The sequence below is a fragment of the Chrysemys picta genome, chromosome 1, assembly GCF_011386835.1.
Source record: "Chrysemys picta bellii isolate R12L10 chromosome 1, ASM1138683v2, whole genome shotgun sequence".
Classification (NCBI taxonomy): Eukaryota; Metazoa; Chordata; order Testudines; family Emydidae; genus Chrysemys; species Chrysemys picta.
The window spans coordinates 29996327-30022220 of NC_088791.1; the positions used below are offsets into that span (position 1 = coordinate 29996327).

Sequence of the window (25894 nt, forward strand, 5' to 3'; positions counted from 1 at the left end):
TTGGGGGTGGGTCTTTTGCTCATGGTTTGTTTATGAACCCTAGTTGTGGTGTTTTCCCAAACTAATGCTGAGGTAATTCCATCCTTTTATTAAAAGTTTTTGCTACACTCAGACTCTGTGCTTGCAAGAGGGGAAGTATTGCCTCTCAGAGGTGCCCAGGGGGTGGTGTGTAATTATCCCAGGTCACTGGGTGAGGGCTTGAGCCAGTTTTGTGTTGTATTGTTGAAAAGGAACCCCTAGATACTGAACTGGGAGGGATAGCTCAATGGTTTGACCATTGGCCTGCTAAACCCAGGGTTGTGAGTTTAATCCTTGAGGGGGCCACTTAGGGACTCTGGGGCAAAAATCAGTACTTGGTCCTGCTAGTGAAGGCAGGGGGCTGGACTCCATTACCTTTCAGGGTCCCTTCCAGTTCTATGAGATAGGTATATCTCCATATATTAATCTAGCCTCTGTTGCTGCTGGCTCCACCTGACAGAAGGGTTACAATAATCATAATGTATTTATAGTTAATTACATATGTAATTATTACTAATTATATAAAATATTAATGACTAATCACTATACTAATAACTAATACAATTACTAATATATAAAAGAAGGAATCTCTGTTTATCAAACAATATTGGAAGCTTGGGTATTTACAGGTCTTAGGGGCTTTGTAGCTATACATTTTGTAACCCATGAGACAGAACCACCAGCTGTCATGGAGTTAAAAACGGTTTATATAAAAACATAGTTTAAATTGGAAAAAAAGGGAAATACCTCTGGCACTCTGTCTGTAATAAATAATAATAATAAAAAGTAAAAAAGAATAGCTTTTAACCTAAATTTGATTTAAAATAAGATTTGATGCACATAAATCAATGATGTAGTTAAACAAAGACAATTAACACTTTGTCATTGTAATTTAATACCCTTTGGGTATATCAGTAAGTTATAAGTTGGATATCTCTTTAAACAAGGTATTTCCTTATGTAAATATAAAAGGTAAATAAGTAAGTGAAAGTAGGGTAACACCCCCCACACACACACTCATTATCTCTCTGACCTGCAAAGTATGGCAAGTAGAAAGAAGAAGAAGTAAAAAAAGAAGCAAAAGTATAAACTCTTAGGTAAATTAAAGTATTAATATATATAAATTGTTTCATTCCTTACACATTTGTATTGACCAACGTATCAGAGCTACAGACCTTGTTGCATTCAAATTTCTTATTTATTCATATGTGTATTTTTAATGTAATTAATCAATTGTTGTGTGTTATTATCACAGAAGTTTTAGGAATCAAGCTAGTCACAATTCTGGACTCAGCCTCCCTGGCTGTGGTGAAGAAACCAGCAACTTATAGCCTTTTTGCTTTATGAAGAAATCATCCTTTCAAGGAAGTGATGAAGTCTCTACCAAAGAAAACATGGTAACCTTTGTTATTCACAAAATAAATCACAATTAATATTATAGATCCCAATTCATCACTTCTATGAACGTATCTAAACTTATTTCTTGAAAATTTTTTATAATTCCCTTTTTATTTCCTCTTCATAAAGCATGTGTTGTTATCGTTTTCTAAATTATTTGTTTTCTTACAGCATATGAATGTTCACAAAAAGCACCTTTGACTCCTAACTAAATAGTTTAACTTATTTTAACCGGTAAAATTAAGGTGTGATCTAGCTAAAATGCATTGTTAATTCAAGCAGTTTTTTCTAGGTATCATCTTGTTTAAAAATTAACAGATTTCCAGTGCCCACTCACTTTATTGGTCAATGCAGATGTTAACCAAGGATTGGGCAATTAATTTTAATCCTCAAGTTTTCTAAACCTGCTCTAAACTGTAATGTCCAATGAATTGTTTAGTGGTTTGCATTATGTATTTAATCCTTTGTTATTTATAAATATATGGTGCCCAAGTAAACGTAAGTTTTCATATTTTATTTTATATGTTTAAACATTGCAATGTTGAAACTTTTTCCTTTGTCAGTTATGTTTTGTCATAACTATTTTTTTTAAATTTGGGGGGGTTTATTTTGTTGTAACAAAAACATTTTTTTGCACACAAATATATAAAAATACAACTTTTTGTGGTACGACCCTATTTCAATATTATCAGGAAATAACCACTACTATTATATTATTGTAATTGTCAGAAAAAGATGTGGCGGGTCAGACCTAGTGGTCTGTGCAATGACCTGGAACCAGAACCAAAAGGTTAGAGTCAGAATCAGGAGTCAAGAATAGGTTGGGAACAAAGCAAGAGAAGGGCTGAGAGTTAGGTTGGAGCAAGGACAAGGGTGGAGGAGGCTAAGGCCTGTGGAGTCTGTCATTACTATTAGGCAGGGGAGAGTTCCAAGCCATGAAGTAATACTGAGCAGACTGAGCTACTGTTTCTCTCATGAAGTTTATATATCGGCCTGAGAGTCACCAGAACGGCTCCCGGCTTGTGGATTGTCTGGAACCTAGCACAGGAATGACTCCTCGGTTTATGTGGGTTAATCAGGATCACCTCACATAATGATAGTTCAGTTATTTTGCAAATGTCAGTCATAAATATAGGTATATTTACTGTAATGTATCATTTTATTATAAACATTTTTTTAAATTGATCAATATTTTGTTTAAATTATTTGTTCATTTTGATTTGGTTTTATTAAGGAATATGGCCAATTGTTCGGCAAAACCCAGGTTAAAATTTTTAAGTTCATTAAAAACAAAAACATCACAATATTAATGTAGAATTAATAGCTATAAGTGTGTTGTAACTAAAATGTTTTAAAATATAACAGTATATATTGTTTGGTTATCTGTGTTGTAAATTGTTAAATCAAATTATTTTAATACAAATACAAAAGATTCCAGCTAAATAACATGATATTGCGGTAATTATCAAAGCTATCACCCCCCAAACCGGGGAGTGTCTGGGACCTTAGGCCTGATCTGATGAGAGCCACCTTCGATCAATCTGTGACTGATATGCTAAGGTGTCTGGGCTTGTAAGTTATAGGTTGATTCAATTAATAGTAATCAAAGTTGTTGCAGAAAGCCACATGCACAACATATACTTCATCATACACTGAATTGGCAAGAGTGGACTTTTACACAATAGAACCTCAGAGTTATGAACACCAGGGTTACGAACTGACCAATCAACCACACACCTCATTTGGAATTGGAAGTATGCAATCAGGCAGCTGAAATGGAAAAAAAAAAAGCAAATACTATACAGTACAGTACTGTGTTAAACATAAACTACTAAAAAAAGAAAAGGGAAAGTTTAAGAAAAAAGATTTAACAAGGTAAGGAAACTGTTTCTGTGCTTGTTTCATTTAAATTAAGATGGTTAAAAGCAGCTTTTATCTTCTGCATAGTTGTCAAGGCTGTATCCCCACTTTGAACTTTAGGGTACAAATATGGGGGCCTGCATGAAAACTTCTAAGCTTAACTACCAGCTTAGCTCTGGTCCGCTGCAACCATCCCAAAGCTAATTCCCTTCCCTGGGTAGCCTTGAGAGACCATCACCAATTCCCTGGTGAATACAGATCCAAACCCCTTGGATCTTAAAACAAGGAGAAATTAACCATCCCCCCTTCTTTCTCCCACCAACTCTTGGTGAATACAGATCCAACCCCCTTGGATCTAAATACAAGGAAAAATCAATCAGGTTCTTAAAAAGAAGGCTTTTAATTAAAGAAAAAGGTAAAAATCATCTCTGTAAAATCAGTATGGAAAATAACTTTACAGGGTAATCAAACTTAAAGAACTCAGAGGACCCCCCTCTAGTCTCAGGTTCAAAGTACAGCAAACAAAGATAAACACTCTAGTAAAAGGTGCATTTACAAGTTGAGAAAACAAAGTAAAACTAAGACGCCTTGCCTGGCTTTTTACTTACAAGTTTGAAATATGAGAGACTTGTTTAGAAAGATGGGGAGAACCTGGATTGATGTCTGGTCCCTCTCAGTCCCAAGAGCGAACGAACTCCCAAACAAAGAGCACAAACAAAAGCCCCCCCCCCCCGCCCCCCAAGATTTGAAAGTATCTTGTCCCCATATTGGTTCTTTGGGTCAGATGCCAGCCAGGTTATCTGAGCTTCTTAACCCTTTACAGGGAAAAGGATTTTGGAGTCTCTGGCCAGGACGGATTTTATAGTACTATACACAGGACAGCTATTACACCCTTCCCTTTATAGTTATGACAATAGTAAAGTTTCAAAGCTGTATTAAGTCAATGTTCAGTTAGAAACTTTTGAAAGAACCATAATATTTTGTTCAGAGTTACGAACGTTTCAGAGTTATGAACAACCTCCATTCCCAAGGTTTCATAACTCTGAGGTTCTATTGTAGTGCATCCTCAGTTGATATTTTATTGGATTCTTTTCAAAGTCATTTTGATATGCATTGCGCTTATACATTTTCATCATTCTGGTATTTTTGCGGGTTCGTTTGTTCAAATGGTTCACCTCTCAATTATGTCACTTTGTTATTTTATATTAGTGTTTTAGCTTCTTGTTTTAGTGAACTCCTTTATGTTTGCAAGATAAAAGGTCACTATAAATTAGGGCTGTCGATTAATTGCTGTTAACTCACATGATTCACTCAAAAAAATTAATCGCGATTAATCACAGTTTTAATCACACTGTTAAACAATAATAGAATACCAATTGAAATGTATTAAATACTTCCGGATTTTTTTTACATTTTCAAATATATTGATTTAAATTACAACACCGAATACAAAGTATACAGTGCTCTATACAGTGATTCCAAAATCTGCACTGTAAAAACATAAACAAAAGAAATTCACCTCATACAAGCCCTGTAGTGCAATCTCTTTATCATGAAAGTGCAACTTACAAATGTAGATTTTTTTGTTACATATCTGCACTCAAAAACAAAACAATGTAAAACTTTAGAGCTTACAAGTCATAGAATCATAGAAGATTAGTGTTGGAAGAGACCTCAGGAGGTCATCTAGTCCAACCCCCTGCTCAAAGCAGGACCAAACCCAACTCAATCATCCCAGCCAGGGCTTTGTCAAGTCAGGCCTTAAAAACCTCTAAGGATGGAGATTCCACCACTTCCCTAGGTGCTTCACCACCCTCCTAATGAAATAGTTTTTCCTAATATCCAACCTAGACCACCCACATGCAACTTGAGACCATTGCTCCTTGTTCTGCCACCACTGAGAACAGCCTAGCTCCATCCTCTTTGGAACCCTGCTTCAGATAGTTGAAGGCTGCTATCAAATCTCCCCTCACTCTTCTCTCAGTCCACTCAGTCCTACTTTTTGTTCAGCCAATCACTCAAACAAAGAAGTTTGTTTACATTTTCAGGAGAGAATGCTGCCCTCTTCTTATTTACAATGTCACCTGAAAGTGAGAACAGGCGTTCGCATGGCACTTTGGTAGCCAGCATTGCAAGATATTTATGTGCCAGATATGCAAAGCATTTGTATGCCCCTTCATGCTTGGGCCACCATTCCAGAGGACATGCTTCCATGCTGATGACACTCTTTAAAAAAACAATGTGTTAATTAAATTTGTGACTGAACTCTTTGGGAAAGAATTGTATGTGTCCTGCTCTGTTTTACCAGCATACTGCCATATATTTCATATTATAGCAGTCTTAGATGATGACTCAGCACATGTTGTTCATTTTAAGAACACTTTCACTGAGATTTGACAAAACGCAAAAGTACCAATGTGAGATTTCTAAAGACAGCTACAGCACTCAGATGTCTTAAGAGAGCAGAAACTACAGAACCCAACCACCAAAAAAGAAAATCAACCTTCTAGTGGTGGCATCTGACTCAGATGATGAAAATGAACATATGTTGGTCCGCTCTGCTTTGTTATCGAGCAGAACCCATCATCAGCATGGATGCATGTCTTTTGGCATGGTGGTTGAAGCATGAAGGGACATATGAATCTTTAGCGCATCTGTTATGTAAATATCTTGCGATGTCGGCTACAACAATGCCATGCAAATGCCTGTTCTCACTTTCAGGTGACATTGTGAACAAGACATGGGCAGCATTCTCTCCTGCAAATTGTAACCAAACTTGTTTGTCTGAGCGATTGGCTGAAGTAGGACTGAGTGGACTTGTAGCTTCTAAAGTTTTACATTGTTTTATTTTTGAATGCAGTTATTTTTTGCACATAATTCTACATTTGTAAGTTCAACTTTCATTATAAAGAGATTGCACTACATATTTGTTTTAGGGGAATTGAAATATACTATTTCTTTTGTTTTTTACAGTGCAAATATTTGTCATCAAAAATAAACATAATGTGAGCACTGTAAACTTTGTATTCTGTGTTGTAACTGAATCAATATATTTGAAAATGTAGAAAACATCCAAAAATATTTAAATAAATGGCATTCTTTATTGTTTAACAGCGTGATTAATTGTGATTAATTTTTAATTGCTTGACAGCCCTATTATAAATGGATGCTTTGCATAGGCGCCGACACCGTGGGTTCTCCAGCCCTGGAGCACCCACGGATTAAAATTAGAGGGTGCTTAGCACCCACCAGCAGCCAAGCTCCCCCCTTTGCCTCACCCAGCACCTCTCCCCTGTTGGCAGCCCTGCTGATCACTTCACCCCTCCCTCCCAGCGCCTCCCACCCGCTGTGAACAGCTGTTTCGCAGCATGCAGGTCGGCTCCAGGAGGAAGGGGGAGGAGTGGGGACGGGGCATGCTCGGGGGAAGGGGCGGAAAGAGGCAGGGTGGGAGCAGAGCAGGGGTGGGAAGAGGTGGGGCAGGGCAGGAGTTTGGGGGAAGGGGTAGAGTGGGGGCGGGCCTGGGGTGGAGGGGGGGGGTTGAGCACCCCCCGGGGTAGAGGGGACGTTGGTGCCTATGATGCTTTGTATGTCCAAATCAATCAAAAGCTAATGTATTAGACAAAAAGGGAATGCTAGGGGACGTGATGTAAACAGACTTTCAAAAGTTTGTGAGCCAGCCTGTCACTCCCATCCAATGTCTTCAATTAAAGAAAGTCAGAAAAATTTAGTCTCTAATTTAAAAGCCTTACAAAATAAAAATAAAAATATTATAAAAACAATTCAGCAGTTAAAACTCTTGGTGTAGAATGTTCCCTTTAAAAAATGTCAGGGAACCAATTAAACCCTCCAAATGAATTTTAACATAACTATCTTCTACACACACATACAAATTTGATGGTAGTAGTAGATCTCTTTTTCAAAGTGGGTGAAAACTTTTAAGGGAAAAACTAACACAACTTCTGAAACTGATAAGGCACTGGTTAAACAGTTGTTCTCTCTCTAGGGGCTCCCAGAAAGAATAAAATCCAGTCAAATAACCCACATATTAAACATATGGTCTTTTAGGTTTGTTTATAATTGTTAGACATTCAGCAACAATTCCACATCCCATACCACCAATAGTTGTCTGGGATGGTAGAATAAACAAAATGTATAAAAGTTTTACCATGCAAATTAAATAAAGTTGTACCCGGAAAAAGATCTGTCCCCACAGGTGTCAAATAGTCCTACAAAAGCAAAAGATGAATTCCAAATTGTGGTTGGGCTGCTTCTCCTAATCATCAGTCTCAATAGAGCAGTGGGTCCCAAACTTTAACAACCTGTGAACCCCTTTCACTAAAATGTCAAGTTTAGCGAAACCCCTCCTAAAAATAACAGGAGTACTTGTGGCACCTTAGAGAGTACTCCTGTTCTTTTTGCGGATACAGACTAACACGGCTGCTACTCTGAAACCCTCCTAAAAATGAATATTTCCAGGGATTTTCTCCTTTACCTGAGTATAAATTATAAAAGTAGTGATCTTGGAAATATAAAATTTGTTTTTATGACATGCTTATTACACACTATTTATTATTAAGTGTCCCTGGCCTCTGTTTTCCAGAAGCTGGGAATGGGCGACAGGGGATGGATCACTTGATGATTACCTGTTCTGTTCATTCCCTCTGGGGCACCTGGCACTGGCCACTGTCGGAAGACAGGATACTGGGCTAGATGGACCCTTGGTCTGACCCAGTAGGGCCATTCTTATGTTCTTATTTATCATTACAGTATTTTTATTACATTATGAAAATGGCAACACTCTTCCAAGATCTCACTTCCGTAGCTTGTATCACTTTGAATAAGCTTGTTATAAGACAAGGCTCCTATGTTTCATCAAGGAGTATCAGATGTGAAACAGCATGAAGGTATTTAAGAAGACAACTCAAAGAGTTCCTCCTAAACAAGTATTCAGGTCTTGAGCAGTCCAAACAAACAATGCACGTTACAACAAAGCTTAAACTTGTTCATTATAATAATTTTAAAACAATACTTTCTGCCTATTTAATTTTAAAAACAGCAAAAAATATCCACCTCCCTTTCCATTTCTTATAAGGAGTCTTGAAGTTTAAATCTCCTCAGTGTGATAGATATGCTTGCTTTGATCCTCTTAGCTCTTGAAAGTCCAGGGGCTCTGGGCTGCTGGCCCTGTGGTGCCCGGGGTCCCTAGGGACAGCTCTGTCCGCCATTAGGGAACCCCCTGTAACATTTCGTTAACCCCCAGGGGTTCTCGAACCCCAGTTTGGGAACCACTGTAATAAAGTGATCACCAGTCAGGGCCTGGCTAAAACATTTGCTTTGGGCCTGAAGCTGAGCAAAAATGTACATGCTCTGTATATAGAACAAGAAGCCCTCATTGAAAGGAGCAATCAAGATGCAACTTTTAGAACTAATATTCAGTTTCACATCAATCAAAATCAACAGATGCAACCTGCGGCAATGGTAACAGTCACATCATACGATGAAAACTGTTTATATATGACATCATAGGGAACTTTAATAACCAAACTATGGGACAATGTTCCCTTTTTGGATGGAATCAATTAAACTTCTTTAACAATGTATAATGCTCCCATGCCTATGTCTTGCCTGTATTGAATAGGTATTCAACTGGGTAAAGGTAAACAAAAACAATTGTGTTAAAGGTGGTAGTTAAAGAAGTATGTCTTAAATATAGTTATCACAACTTTAATAGACTTACATTGAGAAAAAAAAGATAAACAGTTATTAAATTGGTATAATCTAGGATGGTCTCTTAAAGAGAAACAAAAGAATCTAAGTATCTTGCCATATGCAATCAATTATCCCTAAGTATTATAAGAAAATAGGCATTTGTGACAGCACATCCCAACCATAAGTCATGTTGTGTAAATGAAAACTATATTGTGTTTAATTTCTTGCATGTGTCATTCATTACTTCACTGCCAGTGTTTGACCCTAATACAGATCTATTTAATGAATTAGCTATGGTCTCCACAATGTAAGATTTAAGTATGAACAATACAGGAAATTGCTTTACTAATCTTATTCTTATCATTATGTAGATTGATTTTTCTATTATTTTGATTACCTTTGTCTATAAAGTTTCTATGTGTGCTTCACCAAATTTTATCTTCTAATCAAATTCCAAGTAGAAACTGGAACAGAACCCATTATCTGTGACCAGTATGTTGAAGCCTAATAAATAATCAGTTGTAACTGTAATAATTAATTAGACTACAAAGGAGAGAAAACCATTGTCTTAGATGATTTGTAGGTGCAATTTATGTATATGCAACTTCAAAGGAACTTTTGAAAACAATAGTTATTAATGCCAAACTGTTTATTCAAGGAAACATAGTTTCATAGAATATTGAATAAAACTGTAGTTGTCTAATATGTATTGGAGGCCACAATGTTCCCAAGTGCACCTGTGTAAATATCTTTGTTTAAATGCTAACATCATGTCTTCATGTTAACCGTTTATTCAATTACAGAAGTACTTCCTCAAAACTGACAGTAAAGTCAAAAGAAACAAATGTTTATATTATTGACTACTGGATATTCTGTCTATGAAGACAGACACATATTAGTCTAGCAGTGACAATTTAGGATTCACAATACAGCAACTGTAATTAAAACAGGGATTCAGATCAGTGACCTATTTACCCCATGTCCTACAACTAGCCAATAAAACTCTATTGTGAATTAAAGGGACAACTTCAAATTAGCTATTTCACTATTAAATCTCAGATGCAACTAACAATCAGTAATTTACAAATCATTTACAAGTTACAACCTCATTTGGTTTAGACTAAGCATTGTCCCTTGTCACCTGCACCAATCCCCTTGAATCATCACCAACACTCTTTGTCCCCATCCACCCAGGCCAAACTCACCATGACTAGGGTGTTTGTTGAGCTGTGTGCTTGCCAAGGGTCAGTGAGAAACTGATTGGTATGTTACAAGAGTTGTATTTTACTTTTACTGCACTGTTTCGATGCTGTAACTAAACTAACAATTAGGAGTCTGGTGGTACCTTAAAGACTAACAGATTTATTTGGGCATAAGCTTTCGTGGGTAAAAACCTCACTTCTTCAGATGCATAGAAGAAGAAGTGAGGTTTTTACCCACGAAAGCTTATGCCCAAATAAATCTATTAGTCTTTAAGGTGCCACCAGACTCCTTGTTGTTTTTGTAGATACAGACTAACAAGGCTACCCCCTGATACTTGAACTAACAATCATGCTTCTGTGTATTGTTTCTTGTGCTTCTACAGGCCAAAGCACAGCAAGGAGGACATGTTCCGGGCAGTGATGCAATCCTCTGAGGCAGAAAAAAGAGAATATAGGGAGTGGAGAGACATGGAAAGGTGGGGCAGAAAGGAGAATTAGGAGCTCATACAAAAGGCCCAGGAGCGGATGATAAAAGTCATGGAGGTGCAAACAGAGATGCTGAAGTCCCTAACCGTGCTACTGTCAGAATAGATGTGTGCTCACCCTTCCCACCACCCATGGCAGTCGATTCAGAACTGTGTTCCATGCCCTCCCCAAACTCTGCCCACCCATTTCTTGCAAATTCCTGGAGCATCTCGATACCCCGTTGACTCCACCCCTTCAGACAGTTTCCAAAATGATAGCTGGACTTATGGGCAGCTATGAGAGCCTACACTGGCCGGCACTGCTATCACCCTTTCCACCAAGCCTTTTGAGTGTGTTTATTGGTGTTTAATAAAAACAAACTCTCTGAAGGATAACCAATTTTTATTTGTGTCCTACAAATTATGATTGCCGCTGCTAGTAAAACATATACATGCAGTTTAATCATTTGCTTACTGCAAATCCCACCGAGGAATTGTCACAATTGTTAGGCAAACAAACAAAATTCAAATTAATGAAGCATGGTAGATTGCTGTCTAGAAATACACATTACTGGTTCTCATTCTCAAAATGTTGCCTCAGAGCCTCCCTGGTTCGAATTGCCCCCCACTGTGCCCCTCTAATAACCCTGGTATTAGGATGCTCAAAATCAGCAGCCCAGTGATCTGCCTCGGCACTCCACCCTGTGCAAACTTTTCACTCTTTGCCTCACAAAGATCATGCACTATGCAGCAGGCAGTTATGACCATTGGAATGTTTTCCTCACTTAGATCTAACCTGCCATAAAGGCATCGCCAGTATGCTTTTAATCTACCAAATGCACAGTCCACGGTCATTCTGCACCTACTCAGCTTATTGTTGAAGTGCTCCTTTTGGCTGTCCGGGTTTCCAGTGTAAGGCTTCATGAGCCCTGGGAGTAAGGGGTACACTGGGTCTTCCATGATTATTATTGGCATTTCAACGTCCTCTGCTGTAATCTTGGTCTGGAAAGAAAGTCTCTGCTTGCAGCTCTCTGTACAGGCCAGTGTTCCTGAAGATGCGTGCATCATGCACCTTCCCAGACCATTCTGCATTGATGTCAGTGAATTGCCCATGATGATCAACAAGCGCCTGCAATACTATGGAGAAGTACCCCTTTCTATTGATGTACTCCGTCGCAAGATGGTCTGGGGCCAAAATTGGAATATGCGTTCCATCTATTGCCCCACCACAGTTAGGGAATCCCATTTTCACAAAGCCATCCGCTATTTCACACACATTGCTAAGAGTCACAGTCCTTTTTGGCAGGATGTGATTAATAGTCCTGCACACTTGCATTAACGCAGCTGTTAGGCTATAGATATTCAGGTCTGTTTGCAAAGGCCTATACTTTAAGAATGTAGGTATATGTTTATTATTTAGCTAGTTATAGAGGTATATAAAAAAAACAACAAAATCTCTGCCTGCCTGTATAGGGCCTTTTTTTACTGTAACAGTCTAAGGCTCTGTTCTTAGGCTAAGTAAGGCCTTTGGCTAAGCAGGAGAGGCAGCCATAAGCTGGGAAGCAAAAGGTCACATCCTCACATTTCAAACTAGTTACATTAAAATAAGGCAATCTGGGGCTGTTAAAAAGGTGATCCGATCTATCACCTCCAGAGAAAGGGAAGAGCCTAAAAGATTTCAATAGTTTGATAGCATCCTGTCTGGCAAGAACTCACTTATCAATAGTTGGGGTGTAAAATCCTCATTTCTATATTGTGTTATTACTGTAGTCTCCACTTTCCTATTGTTTGTCTGTATAATCTCTGTTTGGTTTTGTGATTGTTTTTGTTTGCTGTATAATTAATTTTTTTTAGTGTAAATCAATTAAGGTGATGGAATATGATTGGTTAAATAATCATGTTACAATGTGTTAGGATTGGTTAGTTAAATTTCAGTAAAATGATTGGTTAAGGTATAGCTAACCAGAACTCAAGTTTTACTATATAGTCTGCAGTCAATCAGGAAGATGGACCTTTGGTCTGACCCAGTACGGCCGTTCTTATGTGCTTATGTAACAGGGAATGGGGGTGGGGGAATTAAAATCATGTTTCGCTAAGGGGCAGGACTGGGAACAGGGAATGGGAACAGGGACACAGGCAAGACTCTGTGGTGTCAGAGCTGGAAAGGGGGACACTAAGGAAGGAAACGGGAATCATGCTTGCGGGAGGTCTGCCAGTCCCGCGGAGTCAGCGGCAATTCAGCGGTGGGTACACCGAAGCCGCGGGACCGACGGACCTTCCGCAGGCATGCCGCCGAATCCATGCAACCAGGGACCTCCCACAGGCATGCCGCCGAAGGCAACCTGCCTGCTGTGCTTGGGGCGGCAAAAAAGCTAGAGACGCCCCTGCCCTCACCCCCAGGGGCGGCTCTAGGCACCAGCAAAGGAAGCACGTGCTTGGGGCAGCCCATTTGCAGGGGCGGCAGGGATCCAGCATGGCGGCTGAGAACCAACAGGGGGCCCAGGGAGCTGTAGTTCCTTGGTTAGCTCCCTGCCTATAGAGCCAGCCCTGGAGCAGGGAAAGAACTACGTTTCCCAGCATTCCCTTGGCCACTACCAACAGGAAAGAGGGGGAGGGAGTGAGGAAGCTGAGACCTCATGCTACAGGCTGCTGTGAATGGAGAGCTGCACTGTGAAGGGTAGGGATATCATATTTTAACATTAAAAAAATAGGACATTCCACAGGGAGGGAGGGTAGCCCCACCCTGCCACCATCCACTCCCTCCGACTGCCCCCCACAGAAACCCCAACCCATCCAACCCCCCTCTCCCTGTCCCCTGATCACCCCCTCCCGGGACCCCACCCCCTATCTAAGCCTCCCTTCTCCTTGTCCACAACTGCCCCCTCCTGAGAATCCCCCCCAAGTTCCCCCTTAGGACCCCACCTCCTACCTGTCCCCTGACAACTCCCTGGGACTCCCATGCCTATCCAACTGCTGCCTGTCCCCTGCGTGCCCCCCCGAACCCCTGACCCATCTACCCCCCCTTCTCCCTGCCCCTGACTGCCCCCCCAAACCTCCACCCCATCCAACCCACCCTGCTCCCTGTCCCTTGACTGCCCCCCGGAACCCCCTACCCCTTCTCCAACCTCCCAGCCCCCTTACCGTGCCACTCAGACCTGCGTGTCTGGCTTTGCGCAGTGCCAGACACACTGCTGCATAAATGCTGCCGTGCTCCCCCCTCCCCAGCACCTGCCTTCCAGATTTGAACACCTCAAAATTCAGGAGTGCTCAAGCTCAGTTTGGGCAGCTGTTACTTCATTTCTCCCAAATCAAATATACTGATCCACTGTAACTTGCTGTAGAAAAAGTAGGATAAAATTGAGCAAGAAATGCTTCCCAGTGGTTATTAGGACTGGAATTGCTATTTTCAACAGCCATTGCCTTTTTGTTTGTTTGTTTGTTTAAAAGGAAGACAGTGATATTGCATTGGCAAATTCCCCATAGAAAGAAAGAATGGAACAAAAGAATAATAAAGGCACCTCAACTTTTCTTCATTTATGGAGGACAGTCTTATAATTTGCATCCAGCTATCCTCCAATCACACAAGCTGAAAATTGTTTCACTTTACTGCAGTTCTGTAACCATATGGGAACCAATCCTGTCTGTTTTCAAAGTAGCAGCCGTGTTAGTCTGTATCCGCAAAAAGAACAGGAGTACTTGTGGCACCTTAGAAACTAACGCATTTATTAGAACATAAGCTTTCGTGCATACAAAGAAGTGGGCTGTAGCCCATGAAAACTTATGCTCTAATAAATTTGTTAGTCTCTAAGGTGCCACAAGTACTCCTGTTCTTTTTGCGAATCCTTCTGTGTTCTGTGCACATCTAAAATTCCTGCTGAATGACCTGCCCTGGGAGTGAGTTACCAGTGACCCAGGGCTGCGGTGGAAGGAGGGTGCAGGTGGGTGGGGGGAGAGCCCAGGGCTGGGATGGCAGGGAGGTGCGGGTTGGGGGGGAGAGCCCAGGGTTTGGTCAGCAGGGGGGTGCGGTGAGGAGCCCAGGGCTGGGACAGGGGAGCAGCCAAAATTATTTTTGCTTGGGGCAGCAAAAAACCTAGAGCCGGCCCTGCTCACCCCTGCAACACAGTGGGGCAGCCAGTAGAGAGGAGGTGGCTAGTCCCAGCTTTCCCTCACTAGCAGCAGCCCAGCCAGGAAGGGAGCAGGACTGGGGGACAGGAGCTGACGGCAGGTTGCTGCATTGCCAACAACGCTCATGTTCTTATCAAGCGTTTCATGCTATTGGGTGATTTTCTTTAGCCCCCCCCAGCTCCGGGAGTCCTGGGATTTTGTAAGAATCGCAGCTCTTTAAAAAAACAAAAACAGAAGCTGTTTCCAGCCCTCGGGGGGAGGGAAGGCGTGGGCTGGAAACGCGACCCCCAAGTCAGTAGACAAGGAGCGGTGGCTGCTACTGTCAATCGGTTCAATCGCGGCTGGATCCCGGCTCCAGCAGGAGCAGCGGGCGGCCCCCGTCACCCGGCCGGGCCGGGTGTGTAGGGCAGGACACTAGGCAGGAAGGGAGGCGGGAACGCCCCTGCTGGAAGCGAGGAGCAGAACCATAGAGCGCGGCCTCCGCGGAGGGCTAGAAAGGCACATTCTCGGTCCCTTCCAGCCGCCCCGTCTCGGAGCTTGCTGGCAGTAGGGCACGCGCGGCCTTCTCATTGGCCCGGAGGACACCCGCTCCAGACCCGGAGACGCAGACACGGGCCACGGGGCTGCCAGAGTCGAGCGCGGGGAAGAGCTCGCCGCCGCCCGGTCACTGGCTGGCCGGGATCCGGGCAGGCCGCGAGGTAGGCGCCTCTCCCCGTTCTCAGCCGCTCTGCCCCACAGCACCGCCGGTGTCCCCCAGCTCCCCCAATCCCGTACCCCTCCTCACCCTGAGCCCCCTCCCCACCTATCCCCAAACCCCCGTTCCCCTGCTCACCCTGAGCCCCCTCCCCACCTATCCCCCACCCCTCGTACCCCTCCTCACCCTGAGCCCCCTCCCCACCTATCCCCAAACCTCATACTCCTCCTCACCCTGAGCCCCCTCCCCACCTATCCCCACCCCTTGTACCCCTCCTCACCCTGAGCCCCCTCCCCACCTATCCCCCACCCCTTGTACCCCTCCTCACCCTGAGCCCCCTCCCCACCTATCCCCCACCCCTCGTACCCCTGCTCACCCTGAGTCCCCTCCCCACCTATCCCCCACCCCTCGTACCCCTCCTTACCCTGAGCCCCCTCCCCACCTATCCCCCACCCCTCGTACCCCTGCTCACCCTGAGTCCCCTCCCCACCTATCCCCAAACCCCCGTTCCCCTCCTCACCCTGAGCCCCCTCCCCACCTATCCCCAAACCCCCGTTCCCCTCCTCACCCTGAGCCCCCTCCCCACCTATCCCCAAACCTCCATTCCCCTCCTCATCCTGAGCCCCCTCCCCACCTATCCCCAACCCCCCGTTCCCCTCCCCACCTATCCCCAACCCCCCGTTCCCCTCCCCACCTATCCCCCACCCCTCGTACCCCTCCTTACCCTGAGTCCCCTCCCCACCTATCCCCAAACCCCCGTTCCCCTCCTTACCCTGAGCCCCCTCCCCACCTATCCCCACCACTCGTACCCCTCCTTACCCTGAGCCCCCTCCCCACCTATCCCCAAACCTCGTACCCCTCCTCACCCTGAGCCCCCTCCCCACCTATCCCCAAACCCCCCTTCCCCTCCTCACCCTGAGCAACCTCCCCACCTATCCCCCACCCCTCGTACCCCTCCCCACCCTGAGCCCCCTCCCCACCTATCCCCAAATCCCCGTTCCACTCCTCACCCTGAGCAACCTCCCACCTATCCCCAAACCCCCGTACCCCTCCTCACCCTGAGCCTCCTCCCTACCTATCCCCAAACCCCCGTACCCCTCCTCACCCTGAGCCCCCTCCCTACTTATCCCCAAACCCTCGTACCCCTCCTCACCCTGAGCAACCTCCCCACCTATCCCCAAACCCCTGTTCCCCTCCTCACCCTGAGCAACCTCCCCACCTATCCCCAAACCCCTGTTCCCCTCCTCACCCTGAGCAACCTCCCCACCTATCCCCAAACCCCCGTTCCCCTCCTCACCGTGAGCAACCTCCCCAAACCTCGTACCCCTCCTCACCCTGAGCCCCCTCCCCACCAATCCCCAAACCCCCGTACCCCTCCTCACCCTGAGCCCCCTCCCCACCTATCCCCCACCCCTTGTACCCCTCCTCACCCTGAGCCCCCTCCCCAGCTATCCCCCAGCCCCATACCCCTCCTCACCCTGAGCCCCCTCCCCAGCTATCCCCCAGCCCCATACCCCTCCTCACCCTGAGCCCCCTCCCCACCTATCCCCCAAATCCCCTTCCCTACCCCAAACCCAAGTCCCTCCTCACCCTGAGCCCTCTGCCCTTGCATCCTCCTGCCCCCTGGACCCCTCATCCTGAGCCCTGTGTCGCTGCCTCTCACCCTGAAACTTCTGTATCCCCAACACACCATGTCTCTTCTTCCCACCCTGAGCCCCCTATATCCCTGACACTCCCATTTCCCTGCTTCTGTCTTCCCCCCAACATTCCTTTCTCCTCACCCTATATATCCTGCTGTCTCCCATATCCCTTTCTCAGCCCCTCCCACTCCCTCCACCTGTAACCTTCCTCTCCTTTTTTTAATCCCTTGCCCCTATCTTTTTCTCTTTCTCCAAAGATCCCCTTCTTAGCCCTGGCTAGCTCCCTTCCCCCATATGTCCTCCTTGACCCTAGCCTCCCCTTCCCTACCACTCCCCCCCCCCCCTCCGCCCCGAGCATCAGATTATATCTCCTGCACACCCCTTCACCTCATTCTTTTTCCTCCCACATCTTCTTATTGTCCCATCTTTCATCTTCCTCCTCGTTCCTCTGTGCATTCCCTTCATCCCTGTTTTGCCATCTCCCATCTTTCTTGTCTCCCCGCCCCCCCTATCCCCTGGCTTAGTGAATGTTTGTGGCTCTTGTAGTTCCCCAAGAATAATAATAGTCCTAAACACATCTTGCTTGCCCCTTCTCACTGACAGTCTCAAAGTGCCTCGCTAACATTAATGAATTGAGCCCCACGTCGCTGTCTGCTGCTGTTGCAATAGTTTTTGGGGTTAAATTCACTGGTACAGTGTTTGCCTGGTGTCGAATCACTGACCTTCTTGTCGGAGTTTGAAGTTGCTGTTACGCATTCCACCTACAGTTTTCAGATTTGACCCTAAAGTCAAGTGCATAATAATATTATTTTCATTTTAAAGAAAAGTGTGATGAAGAGAATTCTCAAACTTGCTTCGTAATTTGATTGTTTGTTCATCTCCCATGTGCCTCTATCATTCCCTTTGACATCTTCAGCGTAGTTACAGTATTCCAGGCTGTGCACACACACATACGTGTGAACGTATATATCTGTTACTGGGCTAAACTGCATAATAACATCCTAGTTCTCGGAAATTGTTTTCTCTGTCCTGTGTCCTGTTTCCTTTGTGACTTGCTTAAAATCTGCAGATTTGAGACCTTAGATGACTTCCCTTCCGCGCCACCCCCCCTCTCCCCCCCCCGTACCAGGGGCTGCACAAATCACCTATTTTATTTTATTTATTTATTTATTTATTTATTTATTAAAGCAAGACTGTTACTTTTTTGTTTAGATGGGGGGGTGAATCCTATTTTCAAATTGTGGTGTGGGTTTTGTTAAATACTGTAGTTAACTAAATTTGTGTAGAAAGAAGACAGTAGGGAAGGGTCAGTTCTTTCGCTTCGAGCATAATAAACCTCTGACATGTTTCAGTCTTTGCCAGGTAGACGTCATCCTTCGTCTCCACTCCCTTTATCTAACAGGCTGATGAAGGTAATTTGGCAGTTGCTGATAGGCTGCAGTCGCTTAGAGGTGTGTTTGAAAGAGCACAGATTTAAGACTGTTTGAGTCTTACTGATGAACAATAGCCTGCATAAGTACCTCAGTACTCAAATGCATTATGATTAGTGTGTATGCTGAGTTAGCATAATGCAATTAAATATGTTATTACAGTTAAAGTGTTTTATCTTGGATTCAGGAAAATAATCTTACTGCAATATTTTGTTTCCATTAAAATTTTATGGCGATGGCTGTGTCTTAAAAAAACCTGTGGCCTTGCTGGTGATGCATCAAGTAATCTGGCAGATCCAGGTCCCTGGTGATGTAAAGCCAACCACTGCTTCTCTCTGACTATTGCTTCTTCTAGTCCCCATTGTAAGGAACATTTCAGGGGGCAAAGGGGGTTGGGTCAAGATAATCTATGGCTGCAGAATGGTACCTTATGGCATTGGCTGCTGGACATAAGAGCCGTAAGAATGCTGTAACTTGCACTGGGAGCCAGCTGGCTCCAGGATAAGGAGAATGCAAGTCACGTGAAGTCATATTTGTCCCAGTCTTGTGCCCTACTGTAGCAGATGTTGCTCTTTTTTTCTGTGATTTCCGTTTTGTCTGTCAATCCAGTTAATCATTGTCCAAATAGCACCAGGGACATCAAAATGCCCAAGATAGACGACCAGAATTCAATGAGAACTTAATTGTGTTCCTCTGCGTGTCCCCCTTTACAAGTCAGCTTTTTCCAGAGCCCTGAAAGACTGGAGCTACTTCCCTTTTCCACGCATTTGTTTTCCGTTCCTTCTAATTTTTAGTTCTCTCTCTTTCTTAAATTTAAATACCTTATTTAATACCAAGAGGAATGCAGTTGTCTTTTCAAACTTTACTCACTTTGAGATTCCCTTGTCTGATGAACTTGCTCTGCCCTCTAAAATATTGGAAATGAGAGTAACTCTGTATTCATGTTCTATATCGTGGCTTGTCTTTTCCCACATGTTTATCAGGTTTCCTTAGGCTTTGGGTTCAGGGATACATAGAATTTTTTAGTCTGTCTTTTTTCTGCTCTGTAAGTGTTGGATATTTGGTAGAATGATCTCCAGTTTCAATCCTTTTGAAAGGGAACTGATGCAGTTCTAGAATTTTTCTCTGAGGCAGTATTGATACTGACTGAAAGGTTAGTACTGATCAAAATATATCCCTGGCAGAGAATGTGTCCATTAGTCATCAAGCAACTCTATGCCTGAAGATTGTGAGATGCTCAGTTCCCCTTGGATAACGTCATAAGAACGGCCATACTGGGCCAGACTAATGGTCCATCTAACCCAGTATCTGTCTTCTGAGAGTGGCCAGTGCCAGATGCTTCAGAGGCAATGAACAGAACAGGGTAACTTATCGAGTGAGCCATTTCCTGTTGTCAGTCCCAGCTTCTGGCCGTCAGAAGTTTAGGGACACCCAGAGCATGGGGTTGCATCCCTGATCATCTTGGCTAATAGCCATTGATAGACCTATCCTCCATGAAGTTATCTCATTTTTGTTTGAACCCAGTTATACTTTTGGCCTCCACAGCATCCCCTGGCAATGAGTTCCATAGGCTGACTGTGCATTGTGTGAAGAAGTACTTCCTTATGTTTGTTTTAAACTGGCTGCCTATAATTTTTCCTTTTTTGAGATAGGGAGACCAGAACTGCATGCAGTATTCAAGGTGTAGGTGTACCATGGATTTATATAGAGGCATTATGATATTTTCTGTTTATCTATCCCTTACCTAATGGTTGCTAACAGAATGTTAGCGTTTTTGACTGCTGCTGCACGTTGAGCAGATGTTTTCTGAGAACTATTCACAATGACTTCAAGATCTCTTTCTTGAGTGGTAACAGCTAATTTAGACTCCATCAATTTGTATGTATAGTTGGGATTATGTTTTCCAATGTGAATTACTTTGCATTTATCAACATTGAATTTCATCTGCCATTTTGTTGTATAGTCACCCAGTTTTGTGAGACCCCTTTGTAACTCTTCACAGTCTAATTTGGACTTAAATATCTTGAATAATTCTGTATCGTGTTCAAACTTTGCCACCTCACTGTTTACCCCTTTTTCCAGATCACTTATGAATATGTTGAACAGTACTGATCCCAGTACAGATCCTTGGAGGACCATCGTATTTACCTCTCACCACTGTGAAAACTGATAATTTATTCCTACCCTTTGTTTCCTATCTTTTAACCAGTTACTGATCCATGAGAGGACCTTCCTTTTTATCCCATGACTTCCTACTTTGCTTAAGAGCCTTTGGTTAGGGACCTTGTTCTGTATCACTGTATCACTCTTATTCATAAAAAGAACAGGAGTACTAGTATAGCAATAGGAATATACTACCGACCACCTGATCAGGATGGTGACGGTGACTGAAATGCTCAGGGGGATTAGAGAGGCTACAAAAACAAAAATCTAATAATAATGGAGGCTTGCAACTATCCCAATATTGACTAGGAACATGCCATGTCAGGGCAGGATGAAGAGATAAAATTTGTAGATATTTAACTTAAAATAACAGGAGTACTTGTGGCACCTTAGAGACTAACAAATTTATTAGAGCATAAGCTTTCGTGGACTACAGCCCACTTCTTCGGATGTCCTGTTCTTTTTGCAGATACAGACTAACACGGCTGCTACTCTGAACTCTTATTCATGCGTTTCTTGACCCCCTCAGATAATTCTAATAGATTGGTGAGGCATGATTTCCCTTTTTCAAAAGCTGTGTTGGCTATTCCCCAACAAATCGTGTTCATCCATGCATCTGATAATTCTGTTCTTTACTATAGTTTCAACCAGTTTGCCTGGTGTGGAAGATAGGCATACTGGCCTGTAATTGCCAGGATCACTTCTGGATCCTTTTTTTAAAATTATGGGCATTACAACAGCTGTCCTAAGTCATCTGGTACAGAGGCTGATTTAAGTGATAGATTACATACCACAGTTAATTTTGCAATTTCATATTTGAGTTTCTTCAGAACTCTTAGGTGAATACCATCTGGTCCTGGGGACTTATTACTGTTTAATATATCAATTTGTTCCCAAACCACCTTTACTGCCATCTCAATCTGGGATGGTTCCTCAGATCTGCCATCTTAAAAGAATGGGTCAGGTGTGGGAATCTCCCTCACATCCTCTGTAGTGATGATGGGTGAAAAGAATTCATTTAGCTTTTCTGCAATGGCCTTGTCTTCCCTGAGTGTTCCCTTTAGCACCTTGATTGTGTGGTGGCAACACTGATTGTTTGGTACGCTTCTGATGTATTTAAAAAAAAATTTTTTTTTGCTGTTAATTTTTGTCTCTTTTGCTAGTTGCTCTTTACATTCTCTTTTTGGACTGCCTAATTATACTTAACTTGCCAGAGTTTATGCTCCTTTCTATTTTCCTCAATAGGATTTGACGTCCAGTTTTTAAAGGATGTCTTTTTGTCTCTAACTGCCTCTTTTACTCTATTATTTACCCATGGTAGCATTGTTTTGGTCCTCTTACTGTTTTTTTTTTTTTTATTTATTTTTATTTGGAGTATACGTATAGTTTGAGCCTCTATTACGGTGTTTTTAAATGGTGTCCATGCAGCTTTTAGGCATTTCACTCCTGTGACTATTCCTTTAATTCCCATTTAACTAGCCGCCTCATTTTTGTGTAGTTCCTATTTTAAGTTAGGTTTCAGAGTAGCAGCCGTGTTAGTCTGTATCCGCAAAAAGAACAGGAGTACTTGTGGCACCTTAGAGACTAACAAATTTATTAGAGCATAAGCTTTCATGGACTACAACCCACTTATGCATCCGAAGAAGTGGGCTGTAGTCCACGAAAGCTTATGCTCTAATAAATTTGTTAGTCTCTAAGGTGCCACAAGTACTCCTGTTATTTTAAGTTAAATATCTACAAATTTTATCTCTTCATCCTGCCCTGACATGGCATGTTCCTAGTCAATATTGGGATAGTTGCAAGCCTCCATTATTATTAGATTTTTGTTTTTGTAGCCTCTCTAATCTCCCTGAGCATTTCAGTCACCGTCACCATCCTGATCAGGTGGTCGGTAGTATATTCCTATTGCTATACTCTTATTATTCAAGCATGGAGTTTCCATCCATAGCAATGCTATGATACTGTTTGATTCATTTAAGACTCTTACTATTTTTGACTGTATGCTTTCTTTTTTTCCATATAATGCTACTCCCCCACCATCATGACCTACTCTGTCATTCCTATATGTTTTGTACCCTGGTATTACTGTGTTCCATCGATTGTCCTTGTTCCACCAAGTTTCTGTGATGCCCATTATATCAGTATACTCATTTAATACCAGGCACTCAAGTTCACCCATCTTAGATTTCATGCATTTATATACAAGCACTTATAAAATGTGTCACTATTTAGTTGTCTGCCTTCATGTGATGTAATTGAATGGGACTCTTTTTTTTTTTTTTTTTTTTCTTTCTCTTCATTTGGCTGTCTCTTCAGCTCCTACCTGTACTCTATCAACTTCTATCCTCTCCTCTTTACTAAGATATAGAGTATATCCTTTAGTAAATCCTCCCTTAAGGAATATGTTTGCCCGAACTGTGTGCTTCTCTACATCTGTCGGCTTTCCCACCAACCCTTAGTTTTAAAATGCCACTATGACCTTTTTATTTTTACGTGCTAATAATCTGGCTAGTACATCCTTCCTGTCTAGGCTCCTCTGTTCCCCAAAGGTTCTTCAATTCCTAATAAACCTAAGTCCTTCCTCTGAACATGATCATCTCATCCACACGATGAGATCCTTCAGTTCTGCCTTTCTAACTGGCGCTGTGCATGGCATTGGAACCATTTCAAGAATGCCACTGGACTTTAATCTCCTACCTAGTCACCTAAATTTGGCCTCTAGGGCCTCATTCCTACCTTTCCCTATGTCATTGGTACTTAAATGTACCACAACCATCAGCTCCTCCCCAGCACTGCACATACATCTGTCTAGATGTCTTGAGAGGTCTGCAACCTTTGCACCCAGCAGGCAATCCACCATGTAATTCTCCCAGTCATCGCAAACTCAACTATCTATATTTTAATGGTCAAATCCCTGATTACTATTGCCTGTCTCTTCCTAATAACAGGGATCCCCTCCCCTGGAGAGGTATCCTCAGTGTGAGAAGATACCATAACATTATCTGAAGGGATGGTCCCAACTGTGGGATCATTTCCTAGCTTGATGTTCTCCTTCCCCAAGACTTACATCCTCTTCAATAGCACAGTGGCTGTCAGACTGGGAGTGAGACTGCTCTAATGTGGCCCAGAAGGTCTTGTCTGTGTACCTCTATGTCTCCCTTATTCCCCTAGTTCAGCCACACTTGTCTCAAACCCATACTTATCTCAGAGGGCAACGGAGCTGCTTGCACCAAATGCACACACATGTCACCTGCCCACAACTCAGGTGATCATACATGCTGTATTCAGTCCACTCTGCTGCTGCACTTCTGCCTGCATTATTTTTACTCTTGCAGGTTTTTTTTTTTTTTTTTTGAGGGGGGCATTTATTACTCTAAGTTTATAGTCTAATAAATATTCTATCTAGCTTTCATGCTCCCTCTCTAAACTCCTTGGCAAAACTCCCCTGTTTGCTGCTCCTGTTCACTATCTCCTCTGGTTGCTTAGGAGCTGGCTGTCAGTGTCTGTGTTCCACAGGTAGGCACTTTGTGCCAGGTACTGTACACTTCTCCCAACGTGTCTACACCCTTTGAAATCTATTAACCAATTTACTTTTTCCTTTCAAAACTGAAATCAGTATGGGTGACTTCTGCAGTGTTTAAGGGCCTGATTCTCCAGGGGCCTTGTATAGCCATTTACATTATGGGCTCAATTCTCTACTAACACTGTAGAGTAATCAGTTGAGTAATACTGGTGTAAATGAGAAGGAAAATCCAGCCCTACCATTCTGATTTGATAGCATCGCAGATGCAAATGACTACACAAAATACAAGGCAGGGGAGAGACTGAAGCCCTGAAAGTGAGAAGGAAACAATCCTGAGATTAAAATGATCAACTGGAAAAATTTACCAGTGCTTTGTTCAGTCTAGTTTTAAATGCATTTGACTTCCATCCTTTTTCTTTGAAGGCTATTGCTCATTGTGTCAGTTCTTATCCTTAGCAAATTTCTCCTGATATTCAGCCCACATTTTCCTTTTGATTAATGCATCCCACCCTTTTTGATATTATTGTACCAGCAGCCCTAGGCCCTGGTCTTGCGAAGACTTGCACACGCACAGGAGTAGTCCCATATGAATTGCAGTTATGCATGTGCATAGACCTTTGCAGAACTGAGGCTTTAAAGATAAACTCCAAATCCTCTAAAAAAGGGTTAATGTCCTTTATGCTCTTTTATGATGTATAAAGACTGCTTAAATCAGTGGTTCTCAATCCACAGCCTGCAGGCCGCTTGCAGCCCAATCAGGCTCACAGCTGCGACCCTTGTGACATTCTCATGGCCATACAGTGTATATATATTGTAAAAAGCAAGAGAGAGTCCTGTGGCACCTTTAAGACTAACAGATGTATTGGAGCATAAGCTTTCGTGGGTGAATGCCCACTTCATCGGATGGATCTTAAAGGTGCCACAGGACTCTCTCTTGCTTTTTACAGATCCAGACTAACACGGCTACCCCTCTGATACTATATATATTGTATGGATGTGGCCCACATAACACAGAGAGTAGCATATGCGGTCCAGAACGGTAAATAGGTTGAGAACCACTAGCTTAAATTCTTCTGTCAGTTTCCTCCTGCCACTCCTTTTTCCCTCTTTGAAGTATCATATACTCTCTTCCTTGTGTGGGTCTCTCTGTGCAGCAATGTTTGTTTGTGCTGAGGCACTGTAAAACTGTAGAAATATTTGTAATGCTAGCACAGAGAAATCACAGTAATTCCACTGTGTTCAGTGTTCTCAGTGCTTGTATCCCTGGGGAAGGATTTGCCCGGTAATTTTTATTGGAACCTATAAAATACTCTCCAAATAATACAGTTCAGGAAAAAGAACAATGCATCTTTTCATATATATCGTTAATAGTTTTTATTAGGACTGTCGATTAATCGCAGTTAACTCACGTGATTAACTCAATTAATTGCAATTAATTGCACTGTTAAACAATAGAATACCAATTGAAATGTATTAAATATTTTTGGATGTTTTTCTACATTTTCAAATATATTGATTTCTATTACAACACAGTGTTCACTTAACATTATTATTTTTTATTACTAATATTTGCACTGTAAAAATGAGACACAAAAGAAATAGTATTTTTCAGTTCACCTCACACAAGTACTGTAGTGCAAGCTCTTTATTGTGGAAGTGTAACTTACA

General features: G+C 42.7%; 1 protein-coding gene and 1 long non-coding RNA gene across 4 annotated transcripts in view; both read left to right on the forward strand.

The window, feature by feature from the left end:
• The first annotated feature begins 1028 nt into the window (after positions 1 to 1028).
• LOC135983767 (uncharacterized) lies at positions 1029 to 11001 on the forward strand. Its single transcript, XR_010601546.1, has 3 exons — positions 1029 to 1115; positions 1274 to 1415; positions 10571 to 11001. It is a non-coding gene; the product is annotated as an uncharacterized LOC135983767 (long non-coding RNA).
• A 2308-nt stretch (positions 11002 to 13309) lies between these two features.
• Positions 13310 to 25894, forward strand: part of ERGIC2 (ERGIC and golgi 2) — a 45265-nt gene continuing 32680 nt past the window's right edge. The window contains exon 1 of one of the 3 annotated variants that reach the window (XM_065554209.1): positions 13310 to 13328. The gene's annotated coding sequence lies outside the window, so the exon portion shown is untranslated. Of the gene's footprint in view, positions 13329 to 15109; positions 15475 to 25894 lie in introns of those variants that run through there. The other 2 variants (XM_008178865.4, XM_008178864.4) reach the window with 2 other exon arrangements.